Consider the following 22,375-nt stretch of genomic DNA (forward strand, 5'->3'; position numbering starts at 1 on the left):
CTAGTTCTTTGCTTCTGTCACTATTGACACCATTGCTGTGAGTTCCCTAACAGCATAATTCTCTAAGGCAAAATGTTGGGGTTGTCAACTAAGTGCCTGGTCTTACCCAATTTCCTGCTCAGTTATATTATCTTTTGATTTTTATTTCATTTTATTTATTTATTTACTTATTCATTTATTTATTTGTTTGTTTATTTATTTTGCCTTTTGGAGGGCAATTGGGGTTAAGTAACTTACCCAAGGTTACCCCACTAGTTTTTTATGTGTGGGTGTTAAGTGTCTGAGGCTGGAACCAAACTCGGGTCCTCCTGACTCCGGGGCCAGCGCTTTACTCACTTCACCACCTAGCCGCCCCGCTCAGTTATATTATCACAGCAAGTGTTTGGTTGGCTGTTGTCCTTCATTCTCAAAGAGGACCAAAATGACACCACTACACTAAAGTCAAGTTTCAATGTGTCCAACTGTGGCTGATCAGCCCAAAACGATCTTGGAATGCTTTGCCACAGGTTGGGCACAAATAGTCCACGGGTGATGTCTTTTGATTCCTAAGTATCACAGTAATTGTGTGTCTCTCAAGGGCTCTCTGAAGAACTTTAGAATGGATTGTGAGACATGGAAGACACTGGCACAGGACCGCTCAGCAAGGTATGCCTGCCTCAAAAAAGGCATTGTCAATTTCCGGTCGGGGGCAGCCATCAGGCAGGCTAGGCGTGAGGCAGGATGGGGGCCTACAAGTACATCCAGGAGCTGTGGAGGAAGAAGCAGTCGGACGTCATGCGGTTCCTGCTGCGCGTGGGCTGTTGGCACTACCGGCAGCTGTCGGCGCTGCACCGAGCGCCCCGGCCCACCCGGCCGGACAAAGCCTGGCGGCTGGGCTACAAGGCTAAGCAAGGTTATGTCATCTACCGAATTCGTGTCCACCGTGGGGGGGGGGGGTGGGGGGGTGGGGGGGGGCCCAAAGCGCCCAGTCCCCAAGGGTGCCACCTGCGGCAAACCTGTGCATCACGGAGTCAATCAGCTCGAGTTTGCCAGGAGCCTGCAGTCTGTGGCAGAAGAACGTGCTGGCCGCCACTGTGGGGCCCTAAGAGTCTTGAACTCCTACCAGGTGGGTGAAGATTCAACCTACAAATTCTTTGAGGTTATTCTTATTGACCCATTCCATAAAGCTATCAGACAAAACCCCGACACTCAATGGATCACCAAGCCAGTGCACAAACAGAGAGATGTGAAGGCTTACCTCAGCTGGCCGGAAGAGCCGGGGTCTTGGAAAGGGTCACAAATTCCACCATACCATCGGAGGATCTCGTCGTGCTGCTTGGAGAAGGTGCAATACTCTGCAACTACATCGATACCGCTAATTGGTGCACATTAGTTTGTAAACTTAAATGTTTAATAAACAACATTTATGACCAAAAAAAAAAGGCATTGTCCTCTCTGAGCAAAGCAGAATTTCAGTAGCTCAACAGAAACATGAGATGCACAATTTACTCCAAATGTCCATATGGACTGTTTGTGCCTGACCTGTGGTAGAGTCTTCTGAGTTCATTTTGGTTTGATCAGCCACAGATCACATTGTACCTATAAAAGGGAAGTCCTCTAATAAGAGGGGAGAGGCTATACCTTGATCCTAACTTGCTTTTGTCATTTTTGTCCTCTTCAAGAACAAAGGACAACCACCAAGCATGTATGTCTTTTAAAAGACTATTTTTTTAAAAATCAAAACTATTTGTGAAACAGTCATGCTCTTAGTTTATTTCTTCATTTTTATTCTAATCTATCAGTTTTAGAAAAAGACATTTATCCCTTTTGAAAATGCTGAGAACCAGATTCTAGTATTCAAAAAGACCAACCATACACAACTTGTCTTCTGGGATTCATTAACTTGTGCCATTACTTATCTTCCAAAGCACATAAACTATGAGGTCACCTGTAGCTGAGAGTCAAAGGAGCCAGACTGGGATGGCAGAATGAATGTCTGTGAGAATTTGAAGGTGTGGACTGAAAACTATCTGAAGAGAATCTTGTAGTGTTTGACTGTGAATATTAATAACTTCCACTTACATGGCGTGTTATGTTCAAAAAGCACCATACATGCAACATCTGATTTGATCATTATACAAACCCCTTGGGGTAGGTATTATTTTCATTATTTCATAAGTAAGGAAGCATCACAAATAGTCCAATTCCCATCTTACAGATGAAGAATGTCAGCATCAGAAAGATGACTGGACTTGCCCAGTGTTCACAGCTTCTAACTGGTGGAGCTGGAATTTAAACCTGAATCTTCTAACTCTAGGTGGTGCAGTGGATATTGTGCTGGTGCTGGAGTCAGGAAGACTCATCTTCATGAGTTCAAATCCAGGCTGGGACGCTTTACTAGCTGGTGGATCCCAGCAAGTCACTTAACCCTGTTTCTAATTTCCTCATAGAGAAAATGAGCTAAAGAAGAAAATGGCAAACCACTCCAGTGTCTTTGCCAAGAAATCCCCAACTGGGGTCACAAAGGGTCAAGCGCACTGAAAAACAACAACTTCTGACTCTAATTCTAGGGTTCTCCCCTGTATGCTACACCTCCTTCCCAGGGAGAACCAAGCAATAGGATTGATTTTTAAACCAAAATATCAAAACCAAAAGATTCAAATGAGTATTTTCTTACAAAATAGTAACCCCCAGGATAAGTTTTTCATCACCATGCAGATTGAGTTAGTTTTTGAAATTCAATGCCTTCTCAACTCCTTCAGTTGCCTCTCCCCTTTTATTAAAGGACTGGGGGGGAGGGGGGAGGACAATAAACTCTTCCCCAAACTTCCCTTTTATAGAGGACTTAGAAGTTCCCAGGTAGCATCTCTGCTTGGTTTTGACTCCACAAAATACTTTGCCCACCCCCACCCCTACCCCATGCAGGGTACCCCCTGGTGGCACCTCCCCCACTTTTAAGCTACCTTTTGTGTGTTTTCTTCCCCCATTGCACTAAAAGCTCCTAGAGGGCAAAGAATACTTTCTTTTTTCTTATTTGTGTCCCCAGGGCTTAGCACTATTGTGCTTAGCCTGACCCAATAGTTGCCATTTAATAAACGTTTATTGAATTGAAGTGATTTTTTTTTCAGTGATGCTGCCACTCAGAGCATTTCTGGAACCCCTCTTTGGAAAGTGCCTTTAGGTTCAAGTTACAAACCACATTAGGAAATGAGTCATTACTTTGTAGTTATAATTATAAACAAGTTATAATTACTTGTGTGAGGTAGTAAAAGAAAAATACTGTAGTGTAGCATCTCCCAACCCAAGGATATGAGTCTAGAGTAGATCTAAAAATAATGGGTAATGGTTTAAGGCAGGCCACTGGTTCTAGTGTTGGATAATTCTAGCAAGGGTCAGAAATCCCATATTACAACTAAAAGCTCCCTGATTTTCTTGGTGTCATCTTAACTAAGACTGACCTTGAGACTGATTCCAAAGTTCCCTCACTCTCCTGAGTCCAAATCCTTATGGGTGAAATTAGTTCAGAATGAGGCCAACCGCTACCAGAAATTAGCTTCTAGTTGGAGTATTTTTTGCCATTTTATTCAGGGCTAGACAATGGGTTTTTAAGACCTCCCACAACAGAGTTCTCTAATGGGCTGAATGATCCTGAGTATAGGTTTGTAAGAAGGAAGAAAGGCTGAATCAACTGATGAGATTTTAACATGTGGTTCCAGTATGTCTGCATATTTCACGATGAGGTTTAGGACATTAAGCCAAGCCGCTGGCTAGACTGCCCTGGTCAGCTTCCCATATAATTATAAGATTGTTTAGTATAATGGGGGATAGGGGGAAAGAAAATCTGCTCATTTTGTTTCCTAACTAGTTACAGAGAAATGAGCTGTTTTGAAGCAAAGGCTCAAAATATTCTGGAACTTAAAATTATTAACTGTTCAGTGAGCTTCTTGCTTTCCTCTATTCCCAGTATCCAAGAAATCTCCTTTGAAGGGCTGCTCTCACTGACTACACTCTCAAGGATTCCTCTCCTGCAGGCCATGAATGGTGACTGAATCCATAAAGCTAAGTGAGGGAGGGTAATACAGGGTGTCCTAAAATACAGGACACCCTGTATTTTAAGCTTTAATAGCTTAAAACTGAACTAATACTTTTGGTATATTCCATATCAATTCCCATTTATAATTTATGATATATATTGCATGTAAAATTTGCAAACCATTTTCCTTACCATGATTTTCTGAGCTAAGTAATACAAGTATTATTATTCTCACTCTATAGACAAAGAAAATCAGACTCCAAAAGGTTCAATGATGTGCCTATAATCACATAGTCAGGTCTCCTGACTCCAAGTCCTGAAATCTAATCATTATAGTATGTTTCCTTTGGAAGGGCTGATCCTCAGCCCGATTGAAACTTTAATTAAGATATGAATTTGCCTAAGGAAAGTTGAAAAGCTTAGCCCAAATAGAGAAGCTTCAATTATTTTTCAACGTAGAATTTTTAACTAAAGGAGTGCATTGTTAAAGCAAATCAATTATACTTCCTTTATCAAATGTCTAGTCCTTTTTTGACATCACAAAAAAAAAGCTTCAATAAATATTTTTGTAAGTATGGTCCTTTTCTTCTTTTTTAATCTTTTTGGAGTATAGGTTTAGCAGCGGTATTGCTGAGTCTAAGGGTTTGCCCTGTTTAATAACATTTTGTGTCTGATTCCAAATTGCTTCCCTGAATTTTTCTTCCCATTCACAGGTCCACCAACAGTATATCAATTTGTCTATTTTTCCATAGCCTCTCCAGTCGTTATTTTCCTTTTTACCACTCTGATAGGTGTGATGTAGACTCTCAGAACTATTTTAATTTGCAGTTTAATCTGAAGTTACTTGGAACATTTATTCATATACCTTTACATATCCTGGATTTCTTTCCTTGAAAACTACTTGTTCATATCCTTATTATTGTTTATCCCTTGTGCTTGAATAGGATCAAAATGACATGGTCATGTACAGTGTTGGGATCATGTACAGTGTGTCTGGCAGTGGCTGATCGTACCAACAGGAGCTCCAAACACTCTACCACAGGTTCAGCACATCCTTAGACAATTTGTCAATTGGTGAGTGGATCTTATTCTTATACATTTGAATCAGTTCTTGCAAATTAGACCTTTATCAGAAAAACTTGCTTCAAAGATTTTTTCCCCACTTGTTTCCCTTTGCTTTATTGGATTGTTTGTGCAAAAACTTGATCAATTCATAACCAGTCCCATTCAAACTTTGTGAATAATGGAGGACAGAATACATGGAGTTTTATAAAACTTCATATTGGGTATTATTACTTCAATAATTCAAACTCCCTTTAGTCCCAGCAGCAAAAAGATGACAAAGGGGAATTCTATGCTTACTAAGTATCAGATTAAGACGCACACTTTGTGCCATTGTTCAAATGTAGATACTTTGCTAAATGCAAGAGGAAGTATAATTGGAGTTGTAAGGCTAAGAGATGTAAACACTACTAGTACTGGTCAAATGGGTTACCTAAAGACTCTCTACTGGTAGTTCAGGAACAAATTCCATGAAGGAACAACAGCTAATCCCAGAGAACAACTGTTACAGCATTCAGTTTGTCTTGAGGATTCAACTACTCATTAAAATAAATGTGCCAGATCAAAAAGTAATTGTTTCATCTGATCCACTGATCATCTTAGTCAAATATTGATATTTTAGGGTGCTTTTGGGGTTTTTTTATAATAATCTGCTCTATCCACAAAACAGTTTATTTAGTTATTTGGTCTTAGACCATTTTGCTTTTTGGTAAACTGGGCTATGCCCCTTTGTCAGTTAAAGAATGAAAGGTTTAGAATGAAAGCCTGTTTTAGAGGTTAGAGTGCTGAACCAGGAAGACTTGAATCATATCCCACATTTACTAGCTAATGTCACTTGAAATCTCTGCATTTCAGTTAATTCATCAGGAAAATGGCATTTATATCTATAGTACCTGCATCACAGAATAGTTGTGAAGCTCAGATGACATAATATATATAAAATGTGCTACAAACTTTGAATTCCTATACTAATGTCTAAAAAATGACTATAAAAAATGTTTAAAGCATTAGGTAAGCATCGTGTAAGACATTGTCCTGGGTAATGGACATACAAAGGCAAAAACCAAATAGTCCTTCACCTCAAAGAGATTACTTTCTACTGGATAGGCCTCAGAAGCCGATCACCTCTCATTGTCCCATACATAAGAATATTTCAGGCTCTTCCCAGCTAGGGACCACGGTCAGTGGTTCTTAGTTTAGTTTGGAGGATGGCATATAGCCAGGGACTGACTGGTATGGACGAAATCACTGTAACAATTCTGTTTCTTTGAAACTTGCTTTCCACAGAGGTTTCACAAGGGAAAAAAAATTCATGTTTGCCTCAAGGTAAACAAAGACTTTGCCAGGCTGTGGCAGATAATGCCAGAGAGGAAAAAACAATAGAATGCAGGAGGATGTGTATCTCCTATTCATATACTGGAGGTACATAGCTCATGCCTAACAAGTACTGATACTTAATATAAGGTCTTATTGTCCCCTTTCAGATCCATAAGGGAAATAGTAATGGAAAAAAGGAAAAGCCCAATTGTCACAGCATAGTAGCTGCACATCAGGTAGGAAAAACCAATGTGTCATACATAGACATGCATACATGTATGTATGTATGCATATGTGTGCGTATTTAAAGATATACATATTTTCCATGTACAATACAATACAATAAAATACAAGAATCATAGGATTTGAGTTTTAGATTTGGAAGAAACCTCAGGAGTCATCTAATTCAGTTTCCAATGAGAATGTATCTGGCAATGCATCTGGCACATAATAGATGATTAATAAATATTTACCAATAGACTGGCCTTAGAGTGAAGGAATTAGAGAAACCAGGAATCACTTTGACAGATGTGTTAGCAATTTGCACCCTATATACTCACACACATTCCACAAACCTTTCTTACCCTGAGCTTTTGGCTAGCATCTTTAGTTCATTCAAAACAAATAGGCAGAATAGTCACACATAGAACTATTTTATAGCTGCTCGACCAAATTCATGTTTTTCAAAAAAAAAAAAAAAGAAGAAGAAGAAGAAATGTAGATCTTGGGAAGTATAAATGAGTAAATTTCACATTAATCCCAGGTAGAACTCTAGAATTGGCTATACATTGCTGGTTTGTGAATATTTAAAGAAGAGAATAGGACCAGCAAAGAGTTCACTAAGAGCAAGTCATGCCAAACTAACCTCATTTTCTTTTTTGATAAGGTTGCTAGATGGATAGATTAGGAGATTGCATAGACATAGTGAATCTAGATGTGAACAGGACATCTGAAAAAAAGTATTTCATGACATTCTTGTATAGTAAAATAGTTCAGTGGATGTGTGATCTCATCAATGCAGGAATACCCCCTCAGAGATGTGGGTCACATTTCATCCATGCTTATACCTCCTTTGCAGCTCTCAGCCATTTCCTCCCCCAAATTCATCAAAAGGAATTCACTCAGTGCACTCAGAGTCTTCCTTGCATTTTTCTAACATTTCCTGGATATAGGTGGAATATAAAAGCAATCCATCTGTTATCCCTTATTTTCACTATGGGATTGGCACATCTTTTTTTATAGCTTCCATTTCTCAGATACACCACTTCATCTGTGTAATTCTTCATTCATAAACTGATCCTCGGTGTCACCTGGATTCTTGTGGACAAGATAGAGAAATGTGGGAGGGATGGATGGAAGTATAGTTAGGCTTTGAAGTTAGTTGAATGATTTTTCCCAAAGAATGTTGATTAATGGAATGATGTCAAACTGAAAGAAGTTGGGGGCAAGGGGAGGGGCCGAGCCAAGATGGCAGAGCAAAAGCAGAACCTTGCTTGAGCTCCTCCCCCAATCACCTCCAAATACCTGTAAAAAATTACTCCAAACAAATTCTAGAGCTACAGAACCCACAAAATGACAGAGTGAAACACATATCCAGTTGAAGACAGCCTGGAAGATTGACAGGAAGGGTCCATCACACCAGGCTGGGAGTGGAGTACATTCCCACATAGGTCGTGCTGGCACAGACTGGTGCGCAGCAGACCTCAGGGAACTGAATCACTGGCCACTGTGGTGGTTTCCAGACTTCTCAACTCACAAACACCAAGGTGCCTAGAAGTAACTCTGACAACAACTGTGCAAAACCCCAGAAACTTAGAACAGAGCACTCTCCCCATCTGGAAGCAGAGTCCTACCTTGGCAAAGAGCTCAAAAATCAGACTGTAGAATCTTAGTTTTGGTGACAAAAAAGATCAAAACATACAATAAGAAGAAGACAACAAAATCAAAACTCTTGCATCAAAAGCCTCCAAGAAAAATATGAATTGTTTGAAGGCCATGGAGGAGCTCAAAAAGGATTTTGAAAATCAAATAAGAGAAGTAGAGGAAAAATTAGAAAGAGAAATGAGAGTGATAGAAGAAAATCATGAAAAGAAGTACTATGCCTTATCCTAGTCAATATTTTTTATCAGTAACTTAGATGAAAGCATAAAAGAGGTGATTACCAAGTTTACAGATGGCAAAACCCATAAGGGAGAGTTAATGTGATAAATGCAATAATGTTCAAACAATTTCAACCAAACTGGACCAATAGACAGAAACCAACAAGAAAAAATTTAAGAAAGACAAAAAATCCTGCATTTAGGTTCAAAGAATGCATTGCATAGGTTTAAGACAGGCAAATTGGCTTTACCACTTTTTGTTGTTTGGTTGTATTAGTTGTGTTCAACTCTTTGTGACCCCATTTGGGGTTTTCTTGGCAAAGATACTGTGGCAATTTATCATTTCCTTTTCCAGCTCATTTTACAGATGAAGAAACTGAGGCAAACAGGGTTAAGTGACTTGCCCAGGGTCCCACGGCTAGTGTCTGTGGCCAGATTTGAACTTGGATATGCCTGACAGCAGGCCTTGTGCTCTGTCCACTGTGTCACCTAGCTGCCCTTTACCACTAAATCATGTGATAAAGACTTACTGCTGAAATTAACAATAAACTCAATACCAGGAAATTCTGTGATATGGCCATAAATAAAGCTAAAGCAACTTTAGACTCTTGGTAGAAGTATAATATCTAGATCAAAAGAGAATAATAATCCCGATGGACTTATCATCAATCAAACTATTTCTAGAGCATTGTGTTTGGATATTGTGTTTAAGGACACTGATGAACTATGGAAAACAACTGAGATAGTAAAGGATCTAAAATCCTTTAGATCTCAATATTTCTTAAGCTCTTCTTACAGTATATATCAGTTACTTTTCTTAGGTATTGGAAATAAAAAGAGAAAAGGGAAATAGTTGTTGCCTCCCCACAGTCTATAATCTACTGGAATGATATATGAAGAATTGTCAAAGAAACTGAAAATGTTTAGCCAAGAGAAGAAATTAAATGGAAAAGTGCAAAATTGTCTTCCAGTACATGAAAGATTTGTAAGAGGGTTAGTCTGTTTTCTTCAATGGTCAGAAGAAACCAATGGCTAAAACTTTAAAAAAAGGCAAATTTTAGCTTAAGATATTGAAGAACTTTATAACCATTAGAGTTTTCTATAAATGCAGTAGTCTCCCTCAAAAATTAGTGAGCTCAAAACAAAAAATTAATTAATTAAATTAGTGAGCTCACTATTCACTGAAAGATTCAAGTAGTGACTAAAGGTTGTTTGTTGTTATTTTTGTTGACAGGCTATTAATGGAATTTCCTCTTTGGGAGGGAGGTGGAACCGAATTGCATCTACATTCTTTTGTAACTCCAAGATGCTGTTATGATGAATAATAACTTGCCATAGAGATCTTGCCATGAGAATTTCTATTGCCTTTTATATTAGCCCTTTCTGTTTCACAAAGGAAAGAAAGTGTGACTGTCTTTTCACGGCAAGAACCATACTTATTAAACAGTGCTTGTTATGCCTAAAAGAAATCCTTGGTTCTTACTCATTTTTTTAAAGCCTTGGCTTTAAAAAACTCGGCATCAATTGTCATATTATCATTATGATTACTACACATTTAATAAAATGTTTTCCAATCACTTTATTTTTTTCATTTGAACAAAGATAACAATACTAATTTGGAAGTGGAACATATGCTAATTTGGGGGCTAAACATTTACTACTTTTATGAGCTTTTGCCATAAATATAAAAACTTATTAATGGAATAGAGTTGTGGTGCTCCAAATGTTAGGGCCTATTTATTATAGAAAATGATTTTAAAATTATATTTGCATCACATCCACTCACCCTACAAGAATCTTATTACTTTCCAGGTTCATTTGTTAGTGTCTGCTGGATGATAATTGGAACTGATCGGCCATTTCATGAGCTATCGAATTAATTGTCCCTGCCACTGAAACTAATGGAAAGAGATTCCATTCAGGCATCTAGTCTGTCACCCTGAATCTGAGCTCTATTTCATCTTCCCAATCCATACAGGTAAATACCTACCCTCTTATTAAAGATTCCTGGAAAGAAAATTAGGTGGTTCTCCTGCAAAGCATGCCTGCCCCAGCACCTAATACTCTTATTGTCAGGAAGTTACTTCTTATGTCAAAACAAAATCCATCCTTCATTCATTTAAGGCCATTCCTTCTTGCTCTGCCCTCAAAAAAGATTGGTTATAATTCCCATCTAATATCTTTTCATGTTTTTTTTTACTTTTATTTAGTATTTTCTTTTTCCCCAGTCATATGTAAAAACAATTATTAACATTAATTTTTAAAACCTTGAGTTCCACATTCTCTCCCTTCGTCCCTCTCCATCCCCCACTCCCCCATTGAGAAGTCAAGCAATTCAATATTGGTTATTCATGTGTAGTCATGTATCTTTTCATTCATTTAGAGTTAATCGACTAAGAATTTGTGATTAATACCGTACAAGCAGGGCTGGAGTTCATGCTTTTGTCCTCATTAAATTAAAAGAACACCATCAGTAAATGTACTGGAACATGTTTATTCTGTTTATGTAGACATGTTGCTTTTACGAATTTAGGAACACTGGTATATGTATTTATTATTATATTATATATATAATATTATATATTATAATGAATGTATTTATTACAGGTGAGTATTACGTACTTACTTTAATATTCCTCTTTCACATACTCAATATGAAGAAGACAGATGCAATTTTTTTTTCCAGACGAGTGGTCACTGTGATTGGCATCGGGAACTATTCTGTAGCTTGGTCAGAACAATAGAAGAAGGGACCTTCCTGGTGGAAAACAAGCACATTCAAAAAGCTGTCAAAACCATTTAACTCTCTCACCCAACCTTCAAAGTGATTCCATTAGGGGAAATAAGCATTCCTTGCTCCAGTAGGAACACTGGCAATTTACCCCCATAATGAGGCAATTTACCCCCATAATGCTTAAAAGGAGGGTAAATTATAAAGAGGTATATACATAGAGAAAAATTAGAGAAAAAATTTTTTTTGTTTCTTTGGAGGGGAGAAGGCAGGGCAATTTGGGGTCAAGTGACTTGCCCAAGGTCACATGGCTAGTAAGTGTTAAGTGTCTGAGGCCAGATTTGAACTCATCCTCCTGACTTGAGGGCCAGTGTGCCCTCAATTCACTGTGCCACCTAGCCAACTGACATATTTTATTATTAAAGCAAGGTAAATACTTATAAATGCTTAACAGCTATACTACCTAGCACATAGTAGGGGCTTAATAAATGCTTATTTTTTTATAATAATATAATATATATACTCTTTATAACAAGCATATGTATGTATATATACATGCATATGTATATATACATACATATGCTTGTATACATTTTAAAAGTTATTTTTAACTTGTATATGATTCCAATTTTTAATTAATTCAATCTGGCTTTCCCCCAGGAGCTGTTAAATGTTTAACAATGGTTCTTCAAAAAAAAAATGTACACAGGACACACTTTAAAATTCAGTCTGCCTTATTAGCATATTTTCTCCATCAACAAAACAATAAATCAATCTCTGCCTTGTAGCATTTGCCTATTTCCAAGATGTAAATGCTCCCACTGAAAATTTAACAATTGGTTCCTGAGTCTATTCACTAGCTGGCTCTGGCTAGCACATCCATGCATTCCCCCAAAATTGTGCTTGAAGATACTTCTACATCTTCTTTTATAACTATTTAATAATTTGGGAAGGGGGTGACTAGGTGGCACAGTGAATAGAGCACTGGCCCTGGAGTCAGGAGGACCTGAGTTCAAATCTGGCCTCAGACACTCAACACTTACTAGCCATGTGACCTTGGGCAAGTCACTTAACCCCAATTGCCCTCCAAAAAGCAAATAATAATAATAATTTGGGGAGAGATTGCTTCTGGACCACCTTCAAGTTCTCTATACTTTTGCTAGGTGTATAGGACATAAAGATAAACTTTGAGCTCTAATGACAATAGTGGGAGTATTACTGTCCAGATTTTATTTTTCTCTTGTATACATAATAATAATAGTAATTGTTGTTTTTCCAGGACAGATACCTTCCCTGGTGATGTCTTTTATTTATTTATTTATTTTAAGCAATTGGGGTTAAGTAACTTGCTCAAGGTTACACAGCCAGTTATTTCTGGGTGTGGTGCTATGTATCAGAGCCCAGATTTCATCCCCATGTCATCCCGACACTGGAGTCGGTGGTCTTACTCACTGAGCCACCTGGCCGCCCCCCTGGTGATGTCTTAACTTGAGTGTGAATTGGATTTAAGTGAGGCAGAATTGCACAAAGTTGTCAGTCTCACTCTCTTCCTAAGTCATCAAAGTCCAGTAGCAGAACAAGAGTCAAGACATCTGGTGATGGCCTAAGATTCAATGGATGACCGTGGTTTCTTCAATGTCTGACCAAGCTGTAAGCGTTCCACAGCACCTGCTTCAGCCATCTTCATGGTCATTGGAACAAATTGTTTTAATCCACTGTAATAGTAATGGAATTTAAAGATTCTCCTGTATTGGCTTGGTTTTCAGGTTGAGTGTTGAAACCCAGAGCTTGTGATTCCCACTCATGGGGTGGACTTGTTGACGTGAAAAGAGAGGGCTGAACTGGGAGGAGCTGGTCCCATGGATTTAGAGAGGAGGCTCAAGCAAAGAGAGGCAGAAGAACTTTTGGGAGCAGCATCATGGAGGCTGAGAGAGAGAGAGAGAGAGAGAGAGAGAGAGAGAGAGAGAGAGAGAGAGAGAGAGAGAGAGAGGGAGAGAGGATTGCTGAGGGCCAGTTGGAACTGCCCAGGACTTTTGAGAGCTGCCAAGGACTGAGGAGACATGGCTGTGATGCTGGTGTTTTGTCTGTCTGCTTTGATACTGTTTTGCCAGATTTGTCTTTTGGTAAAGGACAGTGCTGTTGTTGCAGAGGTCCTGGAACCTTGCTGTTGGTTCAAAAGCCCTAAAGAAGGATTTTCTTGTTGAATATTTACAGAAATCCTGGAAGAGGGTCTTGCTGATGTTTTCAGGGGTCCTGAGACTGTTCTTCAGGCAGAGAGTGAATTTATGAGGACACTAGCAATGTATCTTGTGGATTTGTTAATCTTTGTCTCCCCAGGAACAGAGATTGCTGAGAACTTGCCTCTGGTCAATAAAAGACCTCTCTTTGGGTATTAAATGCTGTGATGATATCTTAACCTTGTTGTAGCTCATGGGTGGATGGCCTTTGTGCTCTCCACTGCCCCTTTTGAGAAGGTACTTGGCATTAACTGATGATAATTGTAATTCAGTTGTGATCGAGGGGTGGGAAACTTTTGACTTTTTTGTATTCTGTGACTGACCAAATGAATGTACTTTGTTTATTATTGGAAACTAATCTCCATTTGAGAAGAGAGACTTTGTGATTGACTAAATGAATGTGCTGCCCAAGGGTGGAGTAGTACTTGGACATTATTGAATTACACTGTATTTTGATTTTCTCTGTTCTGTGAATGTTTTGCCTTAATTTGTCACTGAATAAAATAGAGTTACTATGCTGGTATTCTGAACCTTGGAAGTTGCCTCTGCTTGGCATTCCATTATGGAATGGCATCACAAATAGGCTCTGCAGACTAAAAGGAAAGTATGGGAGCTGGGACAATTGTTTGTTTCCCAGTTGTGATAGCTGTGACTCTGTGGAGCCATGGAACAGGAGAGAAGAATGGCCTGCATGCAGACTTCGCTGAGCTGAGAGCAGGAATGGTGAGCTGCCTGAATTGGGACTGGGGCAAAAGCCAGGAGCAGCTGCCTTCTGCAGGAAGAAGAGGAACCCAGGAGTTAGGAATTCAGCCACAGGACAAGATAAGGACTGTGTGGCAAGGCAGGAGTACTGAATGTGTTTTCTTGCTGCATCCCACAATTTGGGACCCAGGGGGAGGATGGAGTTGTGACTATGGTGGGTGGGGTGAAGTGCCTTGGACCCCCAAAGATACCACCCTGTTGGTTTTGTTGCCCAGCCACCCCTCAGGACTTGGAAGCAGGAGCTGGAGCAGTGTGGGGGGAAGGACACCCTCCCTCCCCCCAAGAGAACTTTATTTGGACGTTTTTGTTTTGAACTGAGGGAAGTTTAAGGCCCTGGGGCCACTTTGGTAAGGAGTTGTTACCTTATGTATCTTGTAAATGTGATGTTTCTATTTGTGAGGATTATATTGTACTTAAGAGATGTTAATGCTAATTAAAATGTAAGTTGCCTATATAATGGGCATGAAAGATCTTGGGGCCTAATGTTATGGGAATGAGAATCTTAAGATCTTCCCTGCCCCTTGGCTAGGCTTAAGTGACTCTGAGAACCTTCCTTGATTTGAAAATATAATCTGCCCCTTAATAAGCTGAATGTGGTCACCTGGAGCCTGTGGAGGGAGGCTTGTTTCTCAGGAATGCCCACACCTTGATATTTTGTGACTGGGCAGTGGGTCAAGAGGGCTGTGACATCCTCTGGACCAGGAGAAGGCTATATATACCCTGATGTGAGATTTTGTTTTGGGGCTCACTTTGAGAAGAGTTATGTGATTTGACCAGATGAGACTCTGGGCAGCCGTTGAGCCCCCCAGCTTTGAAAACCCAGATGTTGGTGCTTCCCTGTCTGGTAACTGACTAGGTATGTATGTAATGGTCAGACAGTTGGAAGCCTGTCTGCTCATCTGTTTCTCTGTCTGCTTGTAACTTCTGCTTGTAATTTGTTTGTATTCTCTGAAGTTCAGGGTGCTGACCTTTTTCCCCTGAACTAGGTAAATGATATATGTTTAATTGATTAAAGTAAGATTGTTAACCCATTTTGAGTTGCTTTCCTTTAGAAAAGCAGATCTAAATACCTGTGTTGGCAGCCACCCTGGGGATGCTGGGGTGCTTGCTGCTACATCCGCCCCTTCCACCAGAGAGTCTTTACATACATAGGTAGACATTCCCCTAACCCACCAACAGGTTGGAGGCCTGTCATGTACCCTCAACCTGATGTAGCCCATCTAACAAGGTTTACCAGGGTGTGGCCACTGTGCATGCTACAGTTTCTTGGAGCCACAGGTGAGAATTGAGAGACAGGTGGACACCAAAGGTGGATAAGCAGCCCTGAAAAGGGTTTGGCAAGACCTCCCACCAGAGGTGCAAATCCTCTGAACACCCCAATGATAGCAATAGTAATGATAACAATGACATCATTTATGTTGCACTTACTAAATGCCAGACTCTGTGCTAAATGCTATACCTAATGTCACTGATTTTTAAATTTATACTATTATACATTTGATTCATGCAACTATCATTGTACTCCAGGATTTCTGTTTACAGAATTCATCAATCATTGCATCCATTTGACTTTGCAAAGTATTCATTTGGAAATTATTTTACCTTTGCTTATGTGAAATGCATTTTCCCTTCTCTATATTTAGTTCTCATGCTCTTCCCTTGGGAAATAATCCAACATTGACCAGTTTCTTCTTTCCCATTCAAAATGTATTAGATTAATAGGTGCATGTTGAGAAGAAACAAAAATTACAAATCATTTGAATGCTGTTCTAATAAAAGTACATAGTTATAAAGTGGAAAGCCTTGTTGCTAGATTATCTATCCTGATTGTGAAAAAATAATTCAATTCAACAAACATGTCACAAATTATTATTATGTGACTAGACACTGCGTTATGTCCCCCTTGGGGACATAGAGACAAGAAAAATTAAACAGTCCTGCCTTCAGGAGCTTATATTCCACCAGGGATATATGGGACGTGCAATGTTAAATAAATACAAAATAATTTCATAAGGAAGAAAATGCTAACAAAGGGGGAGGTAGGGAGAGTATCAAGAAAGGTTTTGTATAGAAGTTAGCACTTGAATGTAAAAAGGGTATTCTAGGTATGAGGGTTGCACAGGTGGAATACTATGTAAGGGGAAGAACTAGAAGGCCAGTTTGATTAGAAACATTGATTTTCCCCTTTGGCATCAGGGCTACTACCGATACATTTTCTGAGTGTGGAGTATAGACATGTCAAACTATGTCCTATTTCCCACCTTCTCCATTGGAGTCGATCTCCAGTCGTTCTAATTCATATTTTGCCACTGGCCACAGTTGGCTCTGGAGGAGAAAATGAGGCTAGTGACTTTGCCACTGTCCCTCCAAAAATGCACTACCCAGAACTGAAAACAATATGCCAAGGAAGGGCTGCCCAGGACAGAGGGAATATCACCTTCTTCATTCAAGATATTCCGTTTCTATTAATGCAACTTCTAATGCCATTTGCCTTGCTTTTATCGACTGCTATGTCACACTGTTGGTCTATATTGAATCAACATTCAGCTAAAACTCCCAGATCTTTTTCCCATGAATTGCTTTCCAGTCTCCTTTCCCCCATATCTCCTTAGCCTGTACTTATATGATTCATTTCTTTTCCATTGACTTTAAATAGATTTTTTTCCATTTCTAGCCTAAGATCATGTTGGATCCCAATTATTTTTTATCCAACAACCCTTCTTGTGTCTTGCAATACACATGTGTGCATGGTTGCTTGCATGTTGTCTCCCCCATTAGAATAGGAGCTCCTTGAAGTCACGGAGTATTTTGGCTTTTTGTGTGTCCTTGACATTTAACACAATGCCCAGCACATAGTATGTCATAATAAATGCTTGTTGACTTGATTGAGCATTGCTTAGAGTCTATGCTTGACTAAGCATTGCTTAGCATTTGCTAAGCATTCCATCTGTTTCTTATCTCAGTCACTGATTAACAAAAAAAAGAAAAGAAAAGCGTAAAAAACAAGTCTCTGTAGAACTCCACTAGAGACATCCCTCCAAATTGATCTCAGTCTCTTAATCTCCATTCTTTGAATCTAGATTTTCAAACAATTTTTAACCCACCTAACTATATTGGTGCAGTGGATAGAATGCCAGGCCTGGAGTCAGAAAGACCCACTTTCAAATCTAGCCTCTGACACTGACTAGCTGTGTGACCCTGGGCAAGTCACTTAACCCTGTTTGTCTCAGGTTCATCATCTGTAAAACGAGCTAGAGAAGGAAATGGCAAACCACTCTAGTATCTTGACCCCAAATGGGGTCACAGAGTTGGAAATAATTAAAAAATGACTGAACAACAATTGTTATTATTTACATTAATGATGGCAGATTGGCCCCACATAGTGACTTAGAAAACAAATTAATATATATTTATTAACATTTATTTATTCTGTTAAATGTTGCCTATTTTGGTTCTAACTCCAGAATGCAATACTGTCCATGAAAGCATGCTTGATACCTCTGATCTACATGCCTCTATTTTATCAACAGTGTTATAGTTAGAGAATTTGTCAAACACCTCACTAAAATCCAGAATTCCTAATCTACCTGTCAAGTAATTTTGTCCACAAAAAAAAGGAGGAAATGAAGTTAGTCTGTTAAAAACTTATTCTGATTGATCCCATGCTGGTTCATAGTGATTGACCCTGCCTTTTTAAGTAATCAAACACCAACCTTGTAAGAATTTATTCCAGAATTTTGCCAGGAATTGATGTCAAGCCCATTGACCTATAATAGTTTGAAGAATCTACCTTGTACTTCTTTTTGAAAATCAAAAGAATGTTAGTTCATGCCCAAATCTATGGGGCCCCCTGCCTAATTTTCATAGTTCTTTGAAGATTACCAACAGTAACTCAGAAATTGCATTAGCAGATTCTTTTACTTTCTTAAGTTGTGTTTCTTCAGAATGGATGACGTGATTGGGTAGAAGATATATCTATGGTTAAAAAAAACCACAGTAGTAGTCATCACCAGCTTCTGTTCCAGACTAACAATATTTTTTAGAGCTTTGTAGCCTTAAAAATGTAGAGATGTGCATTGAAATATGCCCTTTATAGGAAGAAGAGGTGTTACATTTTGGCGTTTTTTGTGGGTTTAGGTTTTGGGGTCTGTTTTTTTTGAGGTGTGTTTAGAATGACCCTTCATTCCTTTTTCTCAGTTCCCATATGCAGAGAAAAAGTTGGGGCTAAGAGCTAAGGAAAAATGCTTAAGTATCTAATTTAGCTAGAGCTTTGTTAGACCACCCCCTCAATTTCATTGGCACAGCAAATTCTCTCTTTCCGTGCAGATTGGCAGCTAGATGCATTTGGAGTTTTAAAGAGTTGTCCAAGCCTCTCAGAGGCTGTGATTCACCAAGCATCACTCACCCAGCTGGTATTTGTCAAAGGCAGGACTTGAACCTCCTAATTTCTCTTTATTTACTACAAGACACAGTCACTTTGTTTAATGTATTTATTTGTTTATTGTTTTTACTTTACAACCCCTTTTACTTTTTAATTCTTTTTTTGTGGAAAAACATTCTTTAAATAGCAACATTGCAGACAGTGCTGTGACAAGCAAATTAAACAGGGTCCTGATATCTTAAGATGATATAATCTAACTCCGAAAGAAAATTGACATGTAGACGATAAACCTGCCTATAATTTTTTCATCCATCAGAATAAATATATATATATGAAATATATTATTGTTATATATAATACATATTATATATGAGTGAAGAAAAGGGAAAGTATGAAAGAGATATTGTGAATGGTAACGATAATATTTTGCAATGATAACATATATCATGACAATGATCACTATATATAAACAAATATAAATAAGTAACATTGGGTAGGTATTACACTTGTACTGTATTAGAGGGGAAAAAATGAAAACATGTTTGTTATCACTTGGCAATTTTTTTTAAAGTAAAATTATTGGGGCAGCTAGGTGGTTCAGTGAATAGAGCACCAGCCCTGGAGTCTGGAGGACCTGAGTTCAAATAGGACCTCAGACACTTGACACACTCACCATGTGACTTTGGGCAAGTCACTTAACCCCAATTGCCCTCCAAAATGCCAAAAAAAAAAAAAAAAAGATTATTACCCTCAGGTAATTAGTAACTATAGCTTTGTTAGAACAGAAAGAAATGTCAGCTGATGGCTATCTTGATAGCCTTGGACTATTTGAAATTTGATACCCTGTGTTGTGTGAAAGACAAAAAAAAAAAACCAAGTGTTGATTGCTTGTAGGTCTTATTACTGCCTGAGGCTAATAAAATATTTCCTAAATATTGTCCAATTCTAATAATGACTATAATCAAATACACAGAATAGGGTCACGTTTTGCATCTAAATAGTAGCTAGGGTGTGAAGAATTAAGTTTCATTTACATCAACAGCATTGTTTAGCTTTCAGATTCCTATGTGATAGAGAAAGAGTAGCATCTAGTGGTGTGAGTGTGGTATGAGCTACAGGTCATGAGGAAAATGCCCAAGAGGTCTGTACAGTAAGACACTGAGAGCAATGGGCCTTTACAAATGATGAACATTCTCTAAAGTCTCTTTCCAGCCCCAAGATGAAATATAAGCTTCTCTGTTTTAGCTTGTAAGGATCTCTATCTGGCCTCAAGCCACCTTTCCAGCTTTATTATTTATGATTCCCTTCATTATTCTATAGTCCAGCCAAATTGGCTTTCTTGCTGTTGCCCAGAGACAACACTCCATCTCCCATCTCACCATGTTTGTTTGCATCCCCATGCTGAGACTGCACTCCCACCTCACAGCCACCAAACTAGAAGGGTCAATTGATGGAAAAAAAAAAAGTTTTTTACTGTGAAATAAAAATTGCCATCTTGCTTTGAGAGTCAATGGATACACGTTTTTATTTTGAAATAAAATTTTTCATCCTATCACTAGTTTCTTTAATGAGTAAAAAAAAATGCCTTCCCACAGTCAAAGCAGCTTGATCCTTTATATTATTCTTAGTCTTTCTGGTGTTAAAATCCTTGGTTTTGTTTGAAATTCTACTCAAACAAAGCTTTCTGTACAAAGCAGTTCATCTCCCCTCCCCCAATTGCTAAAGTCTTCTCCTTTCCCCTTCAAAAAAAAAATCATTTGTGCATTTTTGGTATATATTTATGTACATAGCGTTTCCCCTGTTAAAATGTAAATTTCTCATGGGCAGTGACTATTGCATTATCTTTGTATCACAGACACCTAGCAGAGTGCCTGGCATAAAGCCAGAACTCAATAAATGTTTGTTAATTGATTAAAACGAGGATCCTGGATTTCAGGAGTTTGTACACATCATGTTAGTTTCAGGCTTTGAAGCAAAGTTAGGAATAAGCCAGGAACAGCTTCCACAAAGCAAGGGCATTGGTTTGCAATTGTCTGAGAGAATTCCATAGCCTCGATTTCTTGCTAATCTGATTTATGTTCTAGCATTTTCACGTTAGGTTAATTGTATGAAGTACCATGTCCTATCATTTTATTCCACAACTTATTTCATTACTTGAAAAGATCTTTGATTCCATCAGTATGGATACTTTCTCTATTGACCTATAGCACAACTCCTACCTACCTTAACAGACTTTTAAAAGTTGCCATGGCCAAACAATTCTTACTTGTCAATTCATCATTTGGTGATAAGCCTGCCAGTGTCTACCTTCCACTGGTATCAGCTTCAACAATCCAGAATTATAGCCATCTCACAAGGTATCAGTATAAGACTTTAGTATTCAATAACTAAAGTCATATTTATTTATCTTGCTGGATCCAACATTAGCTGTTGAATGTTACTAACAATCCATCAGCAAGCATTCATATATTATGAGCCAGGTGCTGTGTTAAATCCTACAGGTACAGAGACAAAAGTCCCTGCCCTGACAAGAGGAAGGGCACTAGTAGCTGGGAGATTGAGAAATGATTTCATGTAAGGAGATGCTGCTGGACCATAGTGCATATGAAGGGGAATGATGTGTAATAAAACTGGAAAGGTAAGAAGGGGCCATGTTGGGAAGAGCTTTAAATGGCAAAGTAAATTCCTCCCTTTATAGAGGTCCAGGATCTAAACTTTCCACTAATTTTCCACTTTCTATCAGAAGCTTTATTTTGTTTGAACTCTTTGGAATTTCATGTCCCACCCAGACTCGTCAGGCTGATTACCTGAAATAATGCTGATTAACATTGTCTGGGATACTCAACACCTCAACTCTTTTAGCCTCTTCTGCCCTATTGATGGGGTGCTTGGGTGCCAGTGCTTGAACACCAATTTGTAAAATCCCATTTCTCCCTAGCCTCAAAACACTGTCTAGGCAGTTTCTCCCCAGCTCAAAGGCAACATGACCTAACAAAGTACTTATCTCTCTTTCTGTTACAGTGGTCTGCAGTACTTATAGAATTTAGTAGTTTGACCCAACTGTGTACTGGCTGAAGCAGCTGTGTATGGGTATCTATCACATATATCCTAGACTCAGTCATATCTATACTCCCTACGTCATTATATACATCCTGAATCCCTCATTAGCTTGGGACATATGTATACTCCCAAAATCCATCTTATCAAACACGACATTGATGGGTGGCAGCTTGGTCAGCCCTGACCCCTAGCTGACTTAATGATGTTTCAAGCCTAAAACCACACTTCCATACAGCCCCGCCTTGGGCTATTTCCCAGTAAATTGTGAGACATACACCTGTACAGTAAATGTTAAAAGTGCATGTTCCTTTACTCACTGACCACTCCTTAACTCCTCCCTAATCCCACCCTGACTCACCTAGTCAGCATCATTGACATCTGATTTAATATGGTTATCCTTTATATACTTTAACTGTAATCCTTTAAGGTTGCAGGTTCCCTAAAGCCTCCTGCCTGCCGTAAAGCGTAACAATAAACTTATACCATCCTGACCTAAAGAATGCTTGAGCCTGTGAATTCATTCCAGACTGCCTACCATGGGTCTTTGGTTCCTGGGGTTCCTGAAACACACACCCCGTCCATGTCACTATGATTGAAGGGCTGAAAAGCAGAGCACTAAACTCCTAAAGTTTTCTTTTATAGAGGGCCAGATCCGAATCGTCCGGGTAATTCTTCACCTTTCGTTAGCTGCTCTGCTTCTTTGGAATCCACCAA

The 22,375-nt window shown here is 38.9% G+C and overlaps 1 long non-coding RNA gene and 1 pseudogene across 1 annotated transcript; both read left to right on the forward strand.

The window, feature by feature from the left end:
- Positions 1 to 678: 678 nt before the first annotated feature.
- On the forward strand, positions 679 to 1,421 carry LOC138145141 (large ribosomal subunit protein eL15-like; annotated as a pseudogene).
- Positions 1,422 to 4,971: 3,550 nt separating this feature from the next.
- On the forward strand, positions 4,972 to 15,220 carry LOC138145173 (uncharacterized). Its single transcript, XR_011164135.1, has 3 exons — positions 4,972 to 5,086; positions 10,303 to 10,468; positions 12,988 to 15,220. It is a non-coding gene; the product is annotated as an uncharacterized lncRNA (long non-coding RNA).
- Positions 15,221 to 22,375: the final 7,155 nt, after the last annotated feature.

Source organism: Petaurus breviceps, unplaced genomic scaffold, assembly GCF_028583685.1.
Source record: "Petaurus breviceps papuanus isolate PSGF00001 unplaced genomic scaffold, PetGlider_PUasm1.0 90730, whole genome shotgun sequence".
Lineage (NCBI taxonomy): Eukaryota > Metazoa > Chordata > Mammalia > Diprotodontia > Petauridae > Petaurus > Petaurus breviceps.